Below are 23,471 nucleotides of genomic sequence, written 5' to 3'. Positions count from 1 at the left end.
CGTAGTGACGTTGCAGCAGCCTGAGGCGCGCTGTGTGTTCTCCCGGGGAAGTTGTCCCTGGATCACGGGAGCCTGGCAGTGGCGAGCTGCACCGGCTCCCGGGAGGGGCGGTGTGGAGAGTGACCTGGGCTCGCACACAGGCTTCTTGGTGGCGGCAGCAGCAGCCTTAGCGTTTCCTACCAGTCTCTGGGGTCCGCGCTGTTAGCCGCGGCTCGCGCCCGCCTCTGGAGTTCGTCTAGGCGGCGCTCTGAATCCCCTCTCCTTGCGCGCCGCGAAACAAAGAGGCAAGAAAAAGTCTCTTGCCTCTTCGGCGGCTGCAGACCTCCTCTCCAGCTCCCTCCCGGCTCGCCGCGGCACGCCAACCCCTTCAGGCTGTGTTCACGCCGCCAACCCCAGTCCTCTCCCTGCGATCCGACCGAAGCCCGCACCTCAGCTCCCAGCCCCGCCTGCCCCAGCGGGTGAGCAGACAAGCCTCTCGGGCTGGTGAGCGCTGCTCGGCGCTGAGCCTCTGTGCGGGAATCTCTCCGTTTTTCCCTCTGCGCCCCTGTTGCTGTGGGATCCGCGCTGATAGCCGCGCGGCTCGCACCCGTCTCTGGATTTCGTTTAGGCAGCGCTCTGAATCCCCTCTCCTTGCGCGCCGTGAAACAAAGAGGCAAGAAAAAGTCTCTTGCCTCTTCGGCAGCTGCAGACTTTTTCCCGGACTCCCTCCCGGCTAGCACCAAAGCCCGAGCCTCAGCTCCCAGCCCCCGCCCGCCCCGGCGGGTGAGCAGACAAGCCTCTCGGGCTGGTGAGTGCTGGTTGGCGCCGAGCCTCTGTGCGGGAGTCTCTCCGCTTTGCCCTCCGCACCCCTGTGGCTGCGCTCTCCTCCGAAGCTTCCCCCCTCTGCCACCTGCAGTCTCTGCCCGCAAAGGGGCTTCCTAGTGCCTGGAAACCTTTCCTCCTTCACGGCTCCCTCCCACTGGCGCAGGTCCCGTCCCTATTCTTTTGTCTCTGTTATTTCTTTTTTCTTTTACCCTACCCAAGTACGTGGGGATTTTCTTGCCTTTTGGGAGGTCTGACGTCTTCTGCCAGCGTTCAGTGGGTGTTCTGTAGGAGCAGTTCCACGTGTAGATGTATTTCTGCTGTATCTGTGGGAAGGAAGGTGATCTCCGCGTCTTACTCTTCCGCCATCTTGCCCCCTCCAATCTGATTTCCTTTTTTTTCGAGATCTTAGCACTTTAAATCTTTGCTTTCTCAGCAGGGCTCCAAGAGTTTTTTCTATCTTTATATCTATGTATATCAAATATCAGTCTGATTGTTTCAGTGGGAGTATTGTACTTCTACAAGTTGTTCATCTTAACTAGAAAAGAAAGTCTCTCATTGACATTTTGAAATTAAAATTCCACATTTTCTGTTTAAGCCTAGATACAGAGAGAAATATGAAGACAAATATTGTGTCTAAAAAATAAATGAGTGAAGTCAAATGCAGTTTATATAAAAAGCTATATTAAGTTTGGGCAGTTGTGAATTTTGGTAAGTCAGTGCATCCTTTCTCTATTTGATATTGTACTTCTACCCATTTTGTAAATAAATTTCTTTTTCCTCACCAACTAAATGATTTTTAGATAATGTCACGATGATTCTATTGGTTGAGTTCAGCTCCAAACTCTTTCAATCCAAGTCTTTATGTTTTAGCATTATCTCCAGTCAGATGTATGTTTAGTGTATTTTTACACGTATTTTATTATCCTGAAAGTTAGTGAATACATCACCTAATGTAACAAATGAATTGTTTGTGAACACTATAACTTATTTCTTTAAACCATTTAGTAAAACATTTTGCTTAAACTTGAAATATATTGTACATTTATAACTCTAACAGACTGCATTTTCTACCTTAGAATCATATCACCTACTTTTTAAAAAAACTTTCAATTCATATATAATTTTTTGTGTGTTCCCTTAGAGAATGTTTGATCTTGTTAAGTAGAATCAATTATCAATTACAGCAGAAAAGCAAATGTTTTATTGTGATATTTGTTATATTGAATATCAATGTCACAACATAGCACTAACTCATGGAATGTAGGTACATTTTGTGTGCTTCATGGGTCTTTTGAGGTAAAAACATCCCTAAAATTATTGGATATGTTTTAGACCTCACAGCTTTTTTGTTCAAGGCGCATCAATATATTTATTATCTTAAGGTCTTAAATATGTACGATATTTAAATTAAAGTACATATATGTTAAATATTAGAAAACCTTAGTAAGAGCAGTGAATGAGATTCTAAGGACTTGACAGAAGGTATTTTGTTTTTATTTTTGTTTTTGTATTTTCTCTACAATTATTTTTATTTATTTAATTCTCATTTTATTTTATTTTATTTTTGCTATTGAAATTGAAGCACAGGTGTTTTGTTCCTGTTGTTACACCTAGAAAATTAAGCTTTGCTTTTAGGCCTTGAAAATAAAGCAGGAATAAAGTAAATTTAAAAGCTGCAGGGTACCATTAGAAATAAACAGAGGAATGTTAAATGTTGATTAAAGATCAAAGAATAGTAGCAGAATTAATTATGTGGAAGCTGTGAAATCACTTATAAACTACAGAAAGCCAAGCCAAGGGAATTGGAAACTTATTACTAATTAATTCTTATAATGCATTAATAAAACAGACAAGGCGCATCTTAATATTTTGGTGGAAATTTGGCTGTAGTATCCAAATTCATTTCTGAAAGGTATATGATTCAATTGATTAAACCCTAAAAAACTGGCTTTAGAACATGCATATCCAAATGGAAGATGTTGCAATACAAGTGTAAGTGCTACTGAGTTACGAAATCTGGGATTGTGAGGGGGTTTAAATGATATGAATGTAACAGCATAGTTATAATGAAGTGTGCCAATTCCAACAACTCTATGGCGAAAGTAGAGTAAATCAAACCTAACCACCAATTTTTGCAGAGCGAATCATGTAGAACAAAATGAGAGGCACTTAAAAAACATTTAGAGACAACGTGATACCATGCATTTAGAGGCTTTAAACAGCTCCTTTCATTCTATATGTTTAAAAATCTTAAGTATGTATAAATTATGCTTTCTGTTGTGTGATTTAATTTATACAGTGACAAAAATTATGTATATAATTAGCTAGTTTCTGATTCCTGGATTTCACTCTGATGAAGAGATTGTAAATGGTTATACTTCATATTTATTATTCATTAATTTTTTATCTTAGAAATATTCTGTACATTTCATAGAATCTTAAGCTTGCCTCTTCTGGAATGGTTTTATACCTTGTTGTTTAATGGCAGCATTTTTGTCATATAGCTGGACATCAGCAAATTTTTGTTTGTTTATTTTTTTTTAAATTAATTAATTAATTAATTTATTTATTTTTTGGCTGCATTGGGTCTTCGTTGCTGTGCGCGGGCTTTCTCTAGTTGCATTGAGTGGGGGCTACTCTTTGTTGCGGTGCGCTGGCTTCTCATTGCAGTGGCTTCTCTTGTTGTGGCGCACAGGCTGTAGGCGTGCGGGCTTCAGTAGTTGTGGCACGCAGGCTCTAGAGCACAGGCTCAGTAGTTGTGGCTCGCAGGCTCTAGAGCGCAGGCTCAGTAGTTGTGGCACGCAGGCTCACTAGTTGTGGCTCGTGGGCTCTAGAGCGCAGGCTCAGTAGTTGAGGCACACGGGCTTAGTTGCTCCGCGGCATGTGGGATCCTCCCGAACCAGGGCTCGAACCCGTGTCCCCTGCACTGGCAGGCAGACTCCCAACTACTGCGCCACCAGGGAAGTCCCCAGCAAATTTTGTAGAAACAGATTTTTAAGACTTGCTTTTACTTAGTAAATATATTTGAATGCATATGTAAAAGTTTCTTCCGAAGTTCTAAGGGCTCAAAAACAATAATGATAAACATTTTATTGAAAAGTGTAAATATGCAATTAATATTTTGAAAAATACTCAACAATAATAATAATGACCATCATTTAACAATAATCTAAAAGATTCACAAAAGTATAATGTGCATTAGTAGTCCCAGGTTTTGTTGACTGCTAGAAACATCAACAGGTCAGAAGTTTTCACTTACAGAACACCTTATGGATTGAATCTACTGCAAGCCTCATGGAATCAAACCATATCTAGATGTCCAGTATTAAAACTCTGATTTAGGGAAGGATACTGAGATGGTGGCATGGGAAGCAGTTTCCTCTTCCCTTCAGTTGTGAGAACTATAAAGTGAATACTGTAGGGTTGTCTACCAGCACATACATTAGAGCAAAATGGAGGTGGTTATTTGGGAAAATAATAAAGTAAGAGTTTGTACATCCTGAAATGGAAAAATCAGTGTCAAGTGACATTTATACTGACTACACAGAAGTAGCCAATAATCAGGGAAACTGCTGGGCACCATATTAGAAAGATGACATATGGAAATTATGTTTCTTGGTTTGATGGAATATGTACACATAGCACTTAAATTCATCATACTTTTCTTATGGTACATGCGGGGATGGGTAATAAAACTCTCTCTCTGTCTCTCTTCCTTTTTTTCTGTGAGGATGAGGCATTTAAATTCTTTTATTCAATAAACAGTCATTGATCCAGTCCATGAAGATCTTGCTCTAGGTTCTGAGTTTCAGTGGTGAAAAAATAGTAAAAGTCCCTGCTGTTATGGACATTGCAATCTAGTATGGAGAAAGGTAATAAACACATAAAAGTAAATTCATGAAATACATTTAGATAGTGATAAGTGCTACCAGGAAATAAAACACGGGGATGTGATAATGTCAGAATATCCTCAATAAGTAGGCATCTCTATAGGACTGGTTACAACATAGCAGCAAACTTTCCCCAGGAAATGAAGAGAGACAGAGACAGAGACAGCAGTAGAGAGGCCTCAGTGTCTTTCATAACAATCTCAATAGTACTGTTTCATCATCTCTGCCATATCCTATTGGTCACATAGACCAATGCTTTTACAGTCAAATGCATGAATGCCAGCAGGCAGGGATTGCTAGGGGACATCTTGGGAACTGGCTGCCACATACAGTAGAGGTCAAGGAAAATGGAAAGTGCAAAAAGGATGTGGGAATCTTTCTTTTTTTTTTTTTTTTCTGGTTGCACATGGGATTTCTCTAGTTGCAGCGAACGGGAGCTACTCTTTGTTGCCATGTGCGGGCTTCTCATTGAGGTGGGTTCTCTTGTTGCGGAGCATGGGCTCTAGGTGCATGAGCTTCTGTAGTTGTGGTGCATGGGCTCAGTAGTTGTGGCTCACGGGCTCTAGAGCACAGGCTCAGTAGTTGTGGTGCACAGGCTTAGTTGTTCCGCGGCATGTGTGATCTTCCTGGACCAGGGATCGAAACTGTGTCCCCTGCATTGGCAGGCAGAGTCTTAACCACTGTGCCACCAGGAAAGTCCAGGATGTGGGAATCTTTTGATAATTTATTTTTATTTCTGAAATGTGGTTATGTCAGAAGCAAGACTAAATTAAGAGAGAATACATGTGTGATCAAGAAATGGAAACAATGTCTATAAACTGAAAACTTGACTGAAAAGGAACGGTGAAGCATATGGTAATTGGAAGGTAAAGAGAAAGAAAATATGAAAATCTGAAACTGCAGGCAAAAATTCATTGGAGAGCAAGAGATTAAAAAGGGTTGTGAGAATGAAAAATGAGGGAGCTAGGTGTGGAGAGAACACAAAGGTAAAACATTTAGGCATGGATGGAAAGGTGGGTACTACTCCCTGTGTGAGTGCAGGGATTATTAAAGGATAGACACAAAGACTAAGATGTTTCAGTATGGAAAAACAGATTGATGCAAGAATTTATACACTGTGATCTTCAAGTGAAATAAGGGCTCTCAGAGTAAGAACCTTCTAAACCTGGGTTCGAGACTTAATAACAACAACACTTTTTTTCCCCCAAGACTACCAACAGTCTCAACTTCATGTTTATCCTTAAACTCTGACTAGTCTAAGCACTGAATAAAACAAGTCATCCGTTTTCACCTTTAGTACTGACTATTTTGACGTTGCTTGACATTGCTGACATTGCTAGAGAAAAGTGCACAACCTTGAAACTGAAGCCATAAATCCATACTTTCCAGACATACCTGGGTTCTAAGCACAGTCATAAAGATCTTTGTAATGCCATAGGTTCTTTGTAAAACCCGTTGACACCATTTTTAAGTGCACAGAAACACTGCCTCCCTCCTGTAAAGGCAATATTCATACCTCATATTTTAGAGATTAAAAATAATGTCAGAAAAAAGAAAAACACACTTCCATCCCCTTTACTTCCTAATCATACCTATTCTACTTTTTCATTCTGTCATAGAGACTACTATCTCTCATTTTTCAAAGCTTATATCTATTCTTGCCTTCTGCCTCCTACAAATCTTTTTCAGGAAATTTACACCCCTAACTACTTACATTATTCATTAATATTCATTCATTCATTCTCATCCCCCCCCTCCTCCCTCCATCCCTCTCTCTCTCCTTTCCCCCTGTTGCTCTCCTTCCTTCCTTTTCTCTTTGATCCTTGTTGCCTGTCTTCCCTCTGTCTTTGTCCCAGTTCTTGTATATAAGCATTCTTTCATAATGAAAACAACCAATCAACCAAGAAAAAGCCTATCAAAATCCATTTCCTTACAAAATGCATCCTTCCTTTACCACAACATCATCTTGAAATAATGTTTATACTTATTATCTCAACCTTCTCATATTACTCAGTGGCACACATTTCTTAAGACACTAATGTCTGGCCATTACACAAACAATTTTACCCAGTCCCTTTTAAATTATATTCAATATCAACGTATGGTTTTTAGCTTTATATAAAATTATACTTATTGATTTATATAAAATGTTTAGCATATCTTACCTCTCTACAGTTTTTGACAGTATTGTCCATACCCTGAGTTTTACAACGTATTCTCCCTTGGCTTCTGCAATTCATTTCTTCTGGTAGCGGCTGATTCTCCTACTACATTTCTGATAGTCCCTGCCTTTGCAGGTCATCCTCGTTAAATGATGGGCTTCCTAGCCATCTTTAATTTGGTTACTTTTTATTTTTACTTAAACTCTTCTTACTCAACAAATCTTTAATGGTATATTATTAACTCTAATAATTTTATTTTTTATTTCAAAGCTGGGCACTCTTGAATCAGTATCTCTTTCTCTAAACTATACTGAATTTCAGAATGACATTATTGAAAGTTCACACAAATATTTCCATATAGAATTCCCATTTAGAATTACTTTAATTCAAACCTTTATTGAATTCATGATTTACCCTTCTAAGATATAATGTAATAAAAGTAAATTCTCTTGTCAACAAGCTCCATTATCACTTATTCTCATCTCCTTTTTTCTTATCATAGTCCAACTTCATTGACATTTTTATAGTTGTTTTCTCAAATCTATTAATGAACTTGCTCTTGAATATAGATTCCCCCCTGTACTACACTGCCACTGTTTAAATCATCACGGATTAGCCTTTACTTGAACTAATCCAAGAGAATTATCAGGTCTCTTTACCAATAATCTCTCTCCAAACTGGCTTACCATGTACTGTATGGCCAGATTTCTTCTTAAAAGAAAACAACAACAACAACAACAAAAAACTAGAGGTGTGTATACCAACCAGGTTTAACTTATATGATTATCTGTGCCATAAAAGATAGCATAAATTCTTTAGCTTAATCAAGAGACCCTACATAATCTCTCTCCTAACTTACTCCCATGAATCACACACCCTTCCCTCTTTTATATCTTGTGATCGTCAAAAATGTTTCTGAGATATAAAAAGCTCTTTCATGACTCAGTGTTTCTGGTCTGTCTTACTGAATGCTCTTCTTGATTTCACTTTCAACTTGGAAAATTTTTGCATGTCCAAAATTCTTATTGAAATGTTTTTCCTTCTGTTATTTCCCAAAACATATTAAGTTTTTATATTCTTTACAACAATTGCATTTTACTCTTCTTGTCTCCTGAGAAACCTGATTGAAAATCAAGATATGCTTCCTGAATGATTTAGACTGGGCATGTCAGCAGAGCTGGTGGGATAAATTTGGCAGGAAGTTTATATGAGGACTGGTATGAGGGCCTTGGACCTTGTGAAATGTAAATTTATTTGAAAAGAAAGAGTTCCACACATTTAGAGTACTACACCGTATCTTTTTCAAATCCCACGTTAACTTCAGACCATTGCTATGAGTTAAGGATCTGTGCTGCAGAAAACAAAGATGACCTGTCTGTTTGGAACATTCTTTAGTTACATCTGTCCTCCAGTTCCATATTTTGGAAGTATGCTCCTTATTGCCTCCAGTTTATTTCCCAATTTCTTTTATCACATTATCCTTCGGCAAATTGTTTCTCTTGACAGACTTTGCTTATCTAAATATTATTAATAATAAAGACAGCACAGCATGAAGTGCATCCATTGATAGGTTAGTAGACAAGAGAAATATAATGAATAAAAGTTAGGTAAATGGTAAAAATAAGACACATGGAACTTTTATATAGTAAAACAATCAGATAAATACTACTCCCTATCATAAAACAGAGAATATGACTCTTAAGAAAATAAAGGCAATGAAAAATATTTGATAACCGAGAAGAGAGAATATATTAGGAAGTAATAAATGTTTTCACTTTCGTGAAGGATACCTAAATTTTAAATAAAGATATAAAATAAGTGAAACAAATTAAAAGCAATAAGGACTAGAAAAGATACACCTTAAAACTGAGTTAAGGAGAGAAATGTCACTTTTGAAAAATCATGTTAATTTGCAGTAGATAATGAATGAATGAATGAAACCCAAGAGATGGTAATATATAAAGACGTTAGGCAAAGGTGATACAACTTAAGACATAAGTGAAGCTCCTGAAAATTATTAACACTACAAGAGAGTAGTTATAGTCATTAGATTTAAATTTGAATCTCCAGATCAAATGGCATACTGATGAAAGAGGAATTGATAGAGGGCTGTAAATATTTACTATATCCTTATATAGTATTGAAGTAGTAGAGTAAACTAATGTATTCTATGGAAATTTGGGGTGGGCAGGGAGGCCTCTGCTTTCAGTTATCACCAAGATAAAGTTTTATGGGTATTCAGGTGAAGACACATTACAAAAAATATAGGAAAAAATCTAGTTTGTCTCAGTACTCTGCACTAAAACATTCAGCATAAGATGACTGAGGAGCAATGTCTTACAAATCTTAAGAGAAAATAAGCATAAAGCAAGATTTTTTTTTGGCCTCACCAAGTTCTCATTCAAATATAAAGAAGACAGAAAATCTCAAACACATAATGTGCTTGGACACGACAGTATCCAAGCACTCCTGACAAAAATTGAAATTTTTAAAATTCTGCCAACTGATGTAATATAAATTAAAATAAATCAGGGATGATAAAACTATGGTATGAAAGGACTTTCAGTAAGCATTGAATACATTTAAATATATAACAGAATGGAGTATGATATGTCCTATCAATGGAAAACTATTTAAATAAAATATGGCAAAATGAAATATTATGCAGCCTTTACAACAGTAAAATAAATTTTTTCTCACCAGTATGGAAAGATATGTAGGATGAATTGCTAAGCAAAATTTCCTCTTTCTATAACCTATGAGTGTGGGTGTTTGAAATTCCACCATATGTAAATGATCTTTATAAGCATTTGTATTAAGTGACATAATCTACTCACTGAAACAGAAAGTGGATAAGGAACAAAACAGAACAGAACTTTATGATTTTCTGTGTAACTGACCAAAGATAGGTATTTGAGATCAACAGAAGGGTCATTCTCTACATGGTCATTCAGAGAGGCAGGCTATTGCAGTCTTTACCTTCCTCGATGTATATTCTCCATGGTCAATGTAAGCATTGCTACCCTAACCTGGCAGAGGAAAAATAACAAAGAGGACACCAAATGGTTTTATGGTCTATGGCCTGAAAGTGACACACAACACTTCCACTACCATTTCTTGATAGTAATCAGTTTTGTGGCTACACATACCTGTAACAGAGGCTGGAATGTATGTGCAAGAAGTGGAGAACACAGCAGAACATGTCAGTTTCTCCCATAGCATTCAGGATAAGTAAATGAGGAAATAGCTTGAGGATTAAAATATTGAGATACTGAAATCTGATCAAAATATGTTTATCAGCTTTCCTTTTTAAGGTTAGAGGGGAAGAGAATATTAAGGCCTAAAGATGCATGAGGAGTGCTGTTCTGGGAGATGTGACAGAACACATGAGAAGGAAAAGTTGAATAGAGAGTTCAATTAAAATTTTACCTATTCTGGGTTTTGCTGATGGTGTTGGTGCCACCGGGAGACATACCAGCCTTAGTCAACCTCACCGTAGTTTTTCTACATCGCCATCAACAATGAGTCCCTGGACAGTGTCTCCTTTGAGCTTTTTGAAGACAAAGTTCCAAAGACAGCAGAAAGCTTTTGTGCTCTTAGCACTGGGAAGAAAGGTTATCAAGATTCCTGCTTTCACAGAGTTATTCTGGGGTCTATGTGCCCGGGTGGAGACTTCCTATGCCTTAATGACACTGGTGGCAAGTCCATCTATGGGGAAAAGTTTGATGATGAGAGCTTCATCTTGAAGCACACGGGTCCTGGTATCTTGTCCATGGCAAATTCTGGGCCCAGCACAAACAGTTCCTGCTTTTTATTTGCATTGCCAAGACTGAGGGGTTGGTCTTTGTCAAGGTAAAACAGTGTATAAATGATTTAGAAGCCATGGAGCACTTTAGGTCCAGGAATGGCAAGACCAGCAAGATCACCAATGCCCACTGTGAACAACTGTAATAAATTTGACTTAGGTTTTATCTCAATCACCAGACCATTTCTTTTGTAGTTCAGGAGAATATCCCTCCACCTCCATCTGCTCTCATTATCCTATAACTTTTGTGCTCTTGCTATTGTTCCTTGAGTTCCATATTTTCTTTATCCCCCTCCAGGTCTAGCTAGATTGAAGAGTTAAGTTTATGAATATAAAATAAAAACTAAACAGCAATTTAAAAAATCTTACCTATTCTGCAGTTTTATCCAAATCTGATCAAAGAATAAAAATATCTTTCAAATACCTTAGACCATTTAATATACGCAGCCTTGTGAATGAGCTCAATCATTTGGCTATATGAGGAAGGGAGTTGCTTGATCCTTTGCATAGTACAAACAAAAATTCTGAAATAAAGACATTGAAATTTATCCAAATCTGTGTTGATATTCAAATGCTAAAACTCTTTTTATTTACACTTGATTTTCCTCTTGTGAATGGGTTTCTCAAGTACTGTGTTTAAATATCAGGTCTGATCCCTCACTAAACTGGAACTTATCCTGTAGGGAAATGATTCTTTCTCTTCAGCTCTCCTTATGGTAAGGTATTGTCATTGCAGTCAGTGTACTTGATGCTTAAAATCCTCATTTCCTTACTCCTTTCTTTGTCAATTATTTTATATATCCATGAAACTAAAATTGTTGAATAAGATAGTTTTGGGCCCTATATGTTTAAATATAAGAAACCTTTTCTGAAAAATATGGTTTAAAGTACACCACCAAAAAAAAAAAAAAAAAAAAAAAAAAAAAATAAAGTACACCACCAACTTGAGATTTAACAAAAACATTAATGCATTTTACATTTTATCATGTTTATTACTGTCTAGCACCTTATTTACAATAAAAAATAATGAGTTGTAGAGATATCTATTAAGGGATTTCATGAGAAATGACTTCATTTTCACTATGAGACTAAATGTAGGCAGCAGCACAGTATTGTTCAGGATAAATGACTGTTTGATAGGCTGATTATACCAGGAGGAATAACCTTCTCTGTAGTGCACAAAGATTCTCAGGCTCCGAAATCCAGCCAAGTACAAGTAGGAATATCCCTGAGAGACCTTTCCTGGCAATGGATGAGAGCTTTTTCCTTTAGGACGTTCAGAGGTCAGTGCTTACAATTTCACCAGTAACCAATGTCTATTTAAAGTGTCCCTTGTTAGTGAAATGATGGTGATATAGATTCTCCTCAAATTTAATTCCAAAAGATAGGAAGCACTGTCAAGAACAAGTAAAAAAGAATAAGGCAAATGTACATGACAGTGTAAAACTGAGCACAAGTTCTTCTACTATATACTTATAAAGGCTTCACAAATAAAAATGTATATGGTAGTCAAGTAGAAATCAGGCCACAGAGCTTAAAACGAAAAATATCCTGTGTGCTGAGAATCATCTTCGCCCTTTCATTTCTAGCAGTGGTCATCCATGTGACGTAACTCTGAAGGATTATTTTTCAAGTCTCTCTCTTTGTTCTCTTAATCTCAGACTTCGGGATACTGATGGGTAGAACTGGTGATGAGTAAGAGAATGCATATAGTGCAAACTTAGGGACAATAAACAGTTATATAATAATAATGATATTGAAAATTTTTACTGTTCCCAAGATTCACATGGACATATAATCCCAGATCATTTTTAGAGTCACTTAGCTTACTTTTACACCTTGGGGAACTCTGGGATAAACAGGAATTTTTTTCTGAAACTTATTAGAAGATGTTTATGTGCATTTTGGGAGCTAAAGATCAGGGAGAGGGCTAGGTAAGGAGTTAAGTGAATTTGGAGCTGTTTTTAAATCACTCTAGATATAGTAGTGAATTCAAATGTTATACTGCAGAAAATTTAGACAGTCTCTTTAGGAAATGTGAAAAGACTGTTTTAGTTGAGGACTCCATTTTTCTTACTGCTACACAAGTGACATATGCATTATTTATACATAAAATACAGAGTTACCTTTTAATTTTTAAGTGAATGATAACTGGAAAAAATTTAATGAACAAAAATATGTGTGCATGTGGCAGAGTCTCTAAAATCATTAATAAAAGACATTTTGAATAGAATGTAGTTATCTGCTGTACTTGATAGAATAGCAATTTCTTAAGTGTCAGTCGTCAAATCCATATTTCCTTCAACTCTGGAATCATTACAAATGAGACATTTTACTTTGTCTTCCTCCTGCTTCCACACTGAGAACTGAATGAACATTTGCCAAGTAGCAGCAGAATATTATTTTTTTTAACACATATATCCTTATATTTGTCTATGATAGTTCATAATCTTTTACCCAGTTTATTGGTCACAGTTATAAACCCCGTCTTCAGTTGTACATTCTCTATCTCTCTCTTGTTCTCGTGTTTACTCTTTACTGGCATTACTCTATGCTTTCCAAATCCAAGTGAATCTACTTAAAATACTTGGGCCAGGCACATTTTCAAGCTGTTGATTCTCTCTGTACTCTTCATGTAGAACAAGCAACATAGACATATTGTCCATCTATACAAAACAGGGTTAAGTCAGAATGGTTCCTTTGTAAAAGACTTACTTATTCAATGAGAAGTGATCTAGGTTGGTCAGAAGAACCCAGAAATCACACCAAATGAATAATTCTTCAGAGAATTCCGAACTCTTTTGTACCTCAGCATGTGTCTGAGGTCAGGGGCTCTATGATCTCCAGCTCAGGAAAGAAGTCCACCTCAGACTTCTCAGAATTACTGAGTGATGATGATCCTTTAAAATAATAAGCATGGGGAAGTTTTTAAATTTCTACCAATTTAATTAAGATATCTTTCCTTATTCTTAAAATATAAATCATATTTGCAAGAGGCACACTTTTTATTGGGAATTTAGACAGGAAATTTCATAAATCTTTTCAAGATTTTATTTTCAAATTTGGATCTTCTAAATGCATGCCATTTTCCCAAGCCTTATATAATTTTTATAAAGTATTATCATAGGTTTTCTATTTTGTTCTTCACAAGTTTGGAATTTGGGAAGGCAAATGTCATTCTTTCTATTTTACAGATTAAAAAATGAGACACAACTTAAATAGTTTATCATTGGTCATATCTAGAAAGTACTTATCCTGATTCTTATTCAGTGCTATTAACTATGTAGTTATTTTCATTTCATATTCTGGGATCTTATTTAGTTGGGTTCACCCATGCATATTTTTCTTTTAGAAAACTTGTACAAAGATAAAATAATTTAAAAGATTACTTAATCATTTTAAAATACCTATTTAAGTACCTCCTGTGAGGAACCATGGAGACATACAGGAATAAAACAGAATATAGATTAATTCTGGTTAGGATATATTTCAGTTAAACACAAGACAGAGAGACCCTTTAGGACAGTTTTGCCATACTCTTACTCCACCTAGCAGAATATTCCCATCATCTGCAGTATGAAATATGCCTTGGTCAAGGCCCTACCAGTAATAAGCAGCAGAAGAGTGTGTTGTGGATATTGGTTCAGTCTCAAACTAAGCTCCTTTGCTTAGAGAGACTAATTTTATTTGTTCTTTTGTTTGTTTTGTGGACTCTTTGTACTATCTTTTTATCATTTAAAATCTTGAAGGTATAAAAATACGTGAACCCATTTTGTACATTTCAGCATTACTCAAGTTCTGAAGCTTTTAGTCATGTCATGTTGTCCATGAAATATGTGATAGATGTGCTCTTTCCTTGAGCATCATATTTGCTTATACAAACATATCTCAAAGTATAAGGAATTTGTAATTTTCAACATAACTGACAGGACTGACAGACACACTTTTCTCAGTTGACTTGGTACATGTTTTGTTATACATAAATTATGAAAGCAGCATTTATTTCTTTACAATTTTAAATTCTCAGAGCAGCAAAACAGATTATAACATAGACTAGTTCAAAATTAAATGAAAATAATATTTAAAGTATTTGAGAATGAAACACTTTGCATTTTATTGTTGAAAGTGCTTGAAGCAACAGAAATGATGAAGTTTGGTAGAAATGCAAAGCTGATAAACACTGTAAGTTAAAAACAACAATTTGTGCTAATAGTACACATACTGCTTTCAATACACAGTGCTAAGCTGCCTTAACATCAAAGAGTATTCTGCTTTGTAGATTCAAGGTAGTAAACTGTTTTATGTTTCAAGTTTCAGCTTGGTGCAAATTGAATCAACTGAGTTGCAAAATCAAATTTATCGTAAAAGTGGTAACTGACCATTAACTACAATGTAATGCTGTAAACATGACCCTATTGTGAAAATACAAGACAGCCTATTCTAGAACATGACAAACAGTTAGGAGGAACAGGAAAAGTCATTGTATTTGTCACTAGGAACCAGAAAGATAAAAGGAACATGATCCTGTGCTGTTTCATTGTTTGCTTCACAGTTTTAAGACACGCACTATGCTCTTAATGGCAAATGCCTAGAGGAATGGTGCCTTCATTTTACATTACAGCTATGTATGTTTAAGAGATTGTATCGGCATTTTCAAGGAGTTGCTTCTCTATATTAGATATTTTGTTTTAAGTGCAGCAAAAGGCCAAGCTCAAATTCATTCCTAATGAGCCATGTGTTAATGTCAAAGTCTCTGCTGTCCAGTCAAATGCCAAAGAACACATCTGACTTTATAATGAGCCAAACAGTTGTCTCTTCATAATCTCAGTTAGCCTTCTGTTAGATAGCTGCATCCAAAATTTATAACACAGTGGTGGAGGTTGTGGCTGGGATGGCTGAAGTCCAATCAAAGATGTAAAACTTCTCATATTGTGTCAGTATTATCGCCAAGGCTTTACCATTCAGTCTCCATGTTGAACACACTGACCCAACGGATTCCAGATGGAATGTTGCCTGAATCTGATCTACTCTGTACACTAGTTAAGAAGAGATCAAAACCAGATGACAGGCATCAAGGGGCAACCAGCCAGTGGCAGGGTGGTTGGAATGTAGGTAAAAGTTTGAAATGACACTGCCAAACTTTTCTCTTCCCTGGAGGACACTCTTTCCAATTGACCAACTAATTCCGCATACTTCTAGGTTCTAAATTTTGTTTGGTTTCTGATTTGACACTTGCTGACATCCAAAAAGTTTAATGTTTATCTTGGCTCTTCTCTACGTAATATGTTATACCTACTTAACATGAAAATGAATGCCTTTACATAGTCATGGGTAATGAAAAGGATATGAAGAAATAAGAGGGTTTTAGGATGTTTTGGATAAAGTGTCATACATACACATTACAACTGTGCGTTGAAATCAGATAATTCAGGGAAGTCTATAATACTGAGGAACATTTGTATTATATTTTTGTTTCATTTCCTAGTGAGTTATATAAGTTCCTAGATTGATTTTTTTCAAGTATTTACTCTTAAGTGTAATAGTGAAATTAGAATATTCATACATTAAGATCAAAAATATTTTACTTTAGTAGTGATAGAAATACATCAGAAGGAAAATGAGATGAGTAGAAAAAAATAACATTAGAAAGAAATAGAGTTAAATGTTACTGTCTTTGATGAGATTATAAGAATTGTTATCTAACTTTCTTGGATTTTCCAAATTGTCTGTAATGAGACTGCATTTTTTAAAAGTTTCAGTTGAAGTAGATGAATATCCAGCTTCTGGCACCGCACAAATTAAGCCCCAAGTGTGTTCTGCTTAGTGAAAGGGAGGGGAAACATATAAAATAATGTCACTGTCTGAATACCCTTGCTACATGCTTTAGGGTGTTAGTTTTGGGTTTTTTTGCTTGCTTTTTAACAAGCTTTATTTAAACATCTTTTAGTAATAGACTTAGCAACTAAAGTGGTGGTTTAAATAAATACAGTTCCTTTTAATGTATTTATTGATAAACTCTATCATTTAAAACAATATCAAATATGTCAGGTACCTAGGAATTACTATAACAAAACATGTGAAAAACCTGTACGGTAAATTTATAGAAATTGACAAGCTAATTCTAAAATTGGTATGAAATTGCAAAGGAGCAAAACAGCAAAGGTGGATTTGAAAAGGGCAAAAGCTGGAGGACTTACACTGTCAGATACCAAAACTAATTACAAAACTATTGTGATTAAGACAGTGTTGGCAAGGAAGAGAATATGATCATTGAAAAGATCGATTTGCTTCAAAGCTAAAAGTGGAAATTGGCATAGTGATGCATCTACAGATGGAGAATAAAGAAGAGTGAGAGAAAGCAAAAGCAAGAACAAGAGAGAGCTTCACAAATCTCTGTCTTTGGCTCTAATTTCTTTCTGGAATTACAGATGCATGTACCCAACTATAACTAGGTCACATTATTTACCTCAACTTTAGCATGTTCTAAAGAGAACTCTTTGTTTCTGTCTACTCTTCTCCCAAATGTATGTCTATCAATTAGTAAATGGTTTTACAGTGCAATTCAACCAAAAATATGGGTATTATCCTTATTTCCTTTACTATCCTAACTCCATCCTCTGTCTAGTTCTATCCTACCACTGCCAACATATCAAAACTATGTTTATCTCTTGCATAAAACAAAGCAATAGTTTCCCAGTTGATGTCCTGATTCCACTCTTGTCCACCTCCTTACAGTCTATTCTCAGCATAACAGACACACATTTAAAAAACATAAATCACACTTCTGTACAAAAATAGTAATAATGGTAAACATAAGAAATAATTGGCTCCTTTCCAACCTCTGTGCATTCTTTATTTTACCTACTATATTGCTGCACACAGAGTCACTGAGAATTTTTATTCTTTTTCTAATTCTGTGAAGGTTTCTACCTTAAATCCTTTGAACCATCTATATCTTTAACCTGTAATGTCCTTTACCTTGATCTTTGCTTGGCTGTATCCTTACTGTTATGACCACAGTACATGCTAATTTCTCTACCTGTCAATCCATTTCAAGTAAAATCCTGTATACCTAGGCTATTTAATTTTCAATATAATACTTATCATAAACTGATATTTATCTACTTCTTTATTTATACAACACCCAATAGAATGTAAACTCCTCATAAACAGGACCCTTGTTCTTAACTGTGTCCCTGACACCTACAGTAGTGCCTACCATGTGTTAAGTTTTTTGCATTTATTGTTAAAAGTAGAACGAGTGATGGGTTGCAAAGAAAAGGCATACTTTGACAAGACCAATGATTGGATTAGGGCTAGAATTTTAGTCCTGGAGTAAATAGGAAAAAGAGCCAAAGCAAGATAAAATATTAGAATAGCCACATTGAGAAGAACTAGTAAAATAATCACAGGTGGAAGAGACATGTAATAAGAATATACAACAACAATATTCTCCTTGCATCTATAAAAGGAAGATTACTTTTCTTCTCACCAACACAGAAAAGCTAGAGGTAGTGGACATTTTTTCCCTAGTATTTGCACATCGCAGACATAATGTTGGTGGCTATATGTCTATCTTCTAAACCTCAACGTTTGCTAGAACATTAATGATATTGGTCTCATTGGGGTTATTAGATGATATCATGAGTGAGGTCTGTAACTCAGCTAAATATATTTTCTCTAAGGGAAGTAATACAAAGCCAAGAATATTAAAATTTTAAACATTTAAATTGAAGAATTCAGTGTTAATGAGGCCCTCATTGTTCCATATACTGGGTAGGAAACTAAAGCGTCCCAAACGTTAAGTATGAGCTTTAGTTTTATACAATGCACTGCTTTCAATACACAGTGCTGAGTTGCCTTAACATCAAAGAGTATTCCACTTGCTTTGTAGATTCAAGGTACTGAACTGCTTTATGTTTCAAGTTTCAGCTTGGAGCAAATTGAATCAGCTGAGTTGCAATTTTTTTTTTTAACAAAACCAATATTTAGATTGACTGTAAATTTTCAAGGTGTTTTCTTCTGTGTGTTCCCAGAACCTTAAAATAGTGCCAGGTACTTAGGAAGCAGTCGATAATTGCTCATCAGGAGATTTATTTGCTTTTTGAATGGAGCCAAACTGGTATATATTCAACTGCAAAGTTATTTTTGACAATGGACACACTTCTCAGCTGTTTATCATGTTACTTGACTCATGCCCTCTCTCAGCTTCCTTCCATGGGAGGAAAGGCACAGTACGTAGAGATTATGCCAATGATATCAAGATTCTCTTAGGTAGGTGAGTAGTTTCAGGATCTATGAAGAGTCTGGGGCCTGTCACTGTTTCATGGATGCCAGCAGAAAACACAAGATGCTTTAAAAAGCCTAGATCCTTTAAAAGGCTTTATGTTTTTTACAGTGTGGATAGAGGACAACACTAAGTCAAATTAAGAAATGCCTAGTGGGAAACTGGATTACCAGTATTTCATAAAATCATGGATGGAGCTGTATTTTGATATTTTGCTCAGGTCAATTTTAACATTTCCGCATGAAATTCTGGTATATACATAATTGATGAAATGAAGTAGAATTCACCCATGATTTTTTTTTTTCTTTCTCATTGATATTTTCTCTGCAAAGGCAGATGCCAAAGGGGAAATTTATAGTGTTTGTCCTCTTTTAGAAATTTTTCTCAGATTGGAACAAAATAATTACAATTTTTCACATATTTTGAGTAGCTGCATTGGTATAGGACCTTGATACCTGTAGTTTTTACCACCATACTAACCTGATTCAATTGTATTAAGATCCTGATTTGTCCTTTTGTTCAGACCTAAACAGATGTAATAGAATAGAAGAAAAGAATAGAATAGAATAGAATAGAATAGAATAAACCTGCTGTTTATTCTAACTGGAATTTAAACAGTCAGGATGCCCTGCTTTAATTGAATCTCCTTTGCAACCATAATAATGAAAAATAGTATACAATAAACACTACTTATTTTCTTTTTATTATAAAAACCATAGCCTGTTCAATGTATTTTTATTTACTGCTTATATTGTCACTATCCAATTTATTTTAAGAATTGCTGATAAACCCATTAAATATAAATATTAAAGCAATAGAAGAATAAATGTTTTAGGATAAGCAGCATTCTAACTATGATTCAAAATTATGATTCAGTGTTCATAAATTAAACTTTTCCCTTTAGGAAAAAAGGGTTGTATTGTGTTATGACAATGCAATGTAAATGACATTAAATATATGGTTTAGATTTACGATCTAATGAATAACTTGTAATAGAAGACAGTTAGACCTTAGCTTCAGTTGTAAAAGTATAGGAAAGATAAATAATGATCAAGTACATCTAAATATGTGTAATATTTTATCTAGGACTATATTTGAGGATATGGTAGTACTGTTAATCATAATAAGAATTGTAAATCACTGTCTTTGATTTTCTTTTTTTCTTTTTCTTTCTTTTTTTTTTTGAACAGTTGCTCAATAAATGTTTATTAATATATTTAGGCACTTTATTTTTTTTAACATCTTTATTGGAGTATAATTGCTTTACAATGGTGTGTTAGTTTCTGCTTTATAACAAAGTGAATCAGTTATACATATACATATATCCCCATATCTCTTCCCTCTTGTGTCTCCCTCCCTCCCACCCTCCCTATCCCACCCTTCTAGCTGGTCACAAAGTACCGAGCTGATCTCCCTGTGCTATGTGACTGCTTCACACTAGCTATCTATTTTACATTTGGTAGTGTATATATGTCCATATATACACTACCACTCTCTTGCTTTCTCCCAGCTTACCCTTCCCCCTCCCCGTGTCCTCAAGTCCATTCTCTAGTAGGTCTGCATCTTTATTCCCATCTTGCCCCTAGGTTCTTCATGACCTTTTTTTTTTTTTTTAGATTCCATATATATACGTGTTAGCATACGGTATTTGTTTTTCTCTTTCTGACTTACTTCACTCTGTATGACAGACTCTAGGTCCATCCACCTCACTACAAGTAACTCAAATTCGTTTCTTTTTATGGCTGAATAATATTCCATTGTATATATGGGCCACATCTTCTTTATCCATTCATCTGTCGATGGACACTTAGGTTGCTTCCATGTCCTGGCTATTGTAAATAGAGCTGCAATGAACATTGTGGTACATGACTCTTTTTGAATTATGGTTTTCTCAGGGTATATGCCCAGTAGTGGGATTGCTGGGTTGTATGGTAGTTCTATTTTCAGTTTTTTAAGGAACCTCCATACTGTTCTCCATAGTGGCTGTATCAATTTACATTCCCACCAACAGTGCAAGAGGGTTCCCTTTTCTCCACACCCTCTCCAGCATTTATTGTTTGTAGAGTTTTTGATGATGGCCATTCTGACCGGTGTGAGATGATACCTCATTGTAGTTTGGATTTGCATTTCTCTAATGATTAATGCTGTTGAGCATTCTTTCATGTGTTTGTTGGCAATCTGTATATCTTCTTTGGAGAAAAGTCTATTTAGGTCTTCCGCCCATTTTTGGATTGGGTTGTTTGTTTTTTTGATATTGAGCTGCATGAGCTGCTTGTTAATTTTGGAGATTAATCCTTTGTCAGTTGCTTCATTTGCAAATATTTTCTCCCATTCTGAGGGTTGTCTTTTCATCTTGTTTATGGTTTCCTTTGCTGTGCAAAAGCTTTTAAGTTTCATTAGGACCCATTTGTTTATTTTTGTTTTTATTTCCATTTCTCTAGGAGGTGGGTCAAAAAGGATCTTGCTGTGATTTATGTCATAGAGTGTTCTGCCTATGTTTTCCTCTAAGAGTTTGATAGTGTCTGGCCTTACATTTAGGTCTTTAATCCATTTAGAGTTTATTTTTGTGAATGGTGTTAGGGATTGTTCTAATTTCATTCTTTTACATGTAGCTGTCCAGTTTTCCCAGCACCACTTATTGAAGAGGCTGTCTTTTCTCCATTGTATATTCTTGCCTCCTTTATCAAAGATAAGGTGACCATATGTGCGTGGGTTTATCTCTGGGCTTTCTATCCTGTTCCATTGATCTATATTTCTGTTTTTGTGCCAGTACCATACTGTCTTAATTACTGTAGCTTTGTAGTATAGTCTGAAGTCAGGGAGCCTGATTCCTCCACTCCATTTTTCTTTCTCAAGATCGCTTTGGCTATTCAGGGTCTTTTGTGTTTCCATACAAATTGTGAAAATTTTTGTTCTAGTTCTGTGAAAAATGCCAGTGGTAGTTTGATAGGGATTGCATTGAATCTGTAGATTGCTTGGGTGGTGTAGTCATTTTCACAATGTTGATTCTTCCAATCCTCTTTTTTACCTTTCGCCTAGCAGTTGTTTTCATATTCCCATCCTGTTTTATTTTCCATATGGAGATAATCCAATATGAATTTCCCTTCTCATATGAAAGATACACATATTTGCTAAGAAATAAGGAGTGAGATCTTACTAGCTCTTATATAATACTCATGTAAGTTTACAGATATGTATTTATTTAATCACCATAAATATTTATGTGCTTACCATATAATTTTAAACCAGGATTCAGGTACATTTTCAAAGTATCAATATGATTTTATAATTATTTCCTCTTTAAACGAAGAGCACTTAGTATAAATATTACTTTCATATATACACTAATGCAAAAATTCATTTAGTAAGGTTAACTGAGCAAGATAAATGATATTTAGTAAATTTTTTGCATTTAATGCTGTTAACAATTGTTCTTGTACTGTAGTTTCAATAAATACACTAAAGCTCATATTTTAAGGTGAGATTTAATATAATGTGAGCTATACTTCATAAGGCATATTTTCAACTATAGCATGAAGTATAGCTCATACTTTACAAAGCATTAAAATTCAATCTAACTACTTTATGGGATGAATTAATCACTTAAGAACCATGATGTGGAATATCATCCAAATACTCTTCTTCCTTAGAGTCAAAGGATCAGCCTTGGCAAAAACGTTTCAGATTATGTGCAGCACTTAAATATGTGATACATAAGTTTGTGACTGCCAAGTATAGTTAACAATTCTTGACATATTTAATAAGGATCTCAACCTAGATCTCAATTAATGTCATATACAATAACAACTGTAGAAAATTAAAGGAATCTACTTACCTTGTGATTGGCCCCAGACTTAAAAGACCCTGTCATTTCCTGATAAACTTACCTAATAACTGAAGAAAAGAAAAATAACCTTCTACATATTTCTTCCTTCTTTCCCGAGAGAGGCATCAGTTCCTTGTAGAATGAGTCTTAAAAGTTGGTATTGAACTGTCAATATCTGAAATCTATTTGCTATGGGATTGTCATGGATATTTCTTCTAAACCCATCCCAATCACTGACTACCTCATCTGTGCTGTGTTTTTGAACTCTATCTCAACGAATGCCCAATCTATTCCCTGAACTACCATGGGTGAAAGCTGAAACCCTGGATTAGACTTCCCTTATTCAAATCTCTGGTCTGCCTCTTAATAGCTATTTGACTTTTGGTGTTCTACTTTATTTCTCTGCATCTCAGCTTTCCTATTTATAAGAAGGAGATAAAAATAGTATCTAATTGCTATATTTGAATGTTTGTGTCTTCCTCAAAATTCATATGTTGAAATCCTAACCCCCAAAAGTCATGGTATTAGGAGGTGGGGCCTTTGAGACGTGATTAGGTCATGGTGGTAGAACTCTCATGGATGGGATTCATGCCTTAAAAAAGAGGCTCCAGTGAGATCCCTTGTCATTTCCACCGTGTGAGGACACAATGAGAAGGCCGGAAACTAGGAAGAGAACTCTCACCAGAAGGCAACCATG

At 35.8% G+C, this 23,471-nt stretch overlaps 1 long non-coding RNA gene and 1 pseudogene across 2 annotated transcripts in view; one reads left to right on the top strand and one right to left on the bottom strand.

Annotated features, from left to right (window-relative positions):
* LOC309625133 overlaps positions 1-23,471 on the bottom strand; it is a 549,787-nt gene that overhangs the window by 458,258 nt on the left and 68,058 nt on the right. The window lies entirely within an intron of this gene.
* LOC309626668 (peptidyl-prolyl cis-trans isomerase A pseudogene) lies at positions 3,689-11,545 on the top strand (annotated as a pseudogene). The gene has a single exon. The product of its transcript is annotated as a peptidyl-prolyl cis-trans isomerase A pseudogene (transcript).

The sequence above is a fragment of the Balaenoptera borealis genome (assembly GCF_965194805.1).
Source record: "Balaenoptera borealis genome assembly, chromosome: 3".
Taxonomy (NCBI): Eukaryota; Metazoa; Chordata; class Mammalia; order Artiodactyla; family Balaenopteridae; genus Balaenoptera; species Balaenoptera borealis.
Note: the sequence above shows the minus strand (reverse complement) of the source record. Positions and strands in the feature narration are given on the sequence as shown.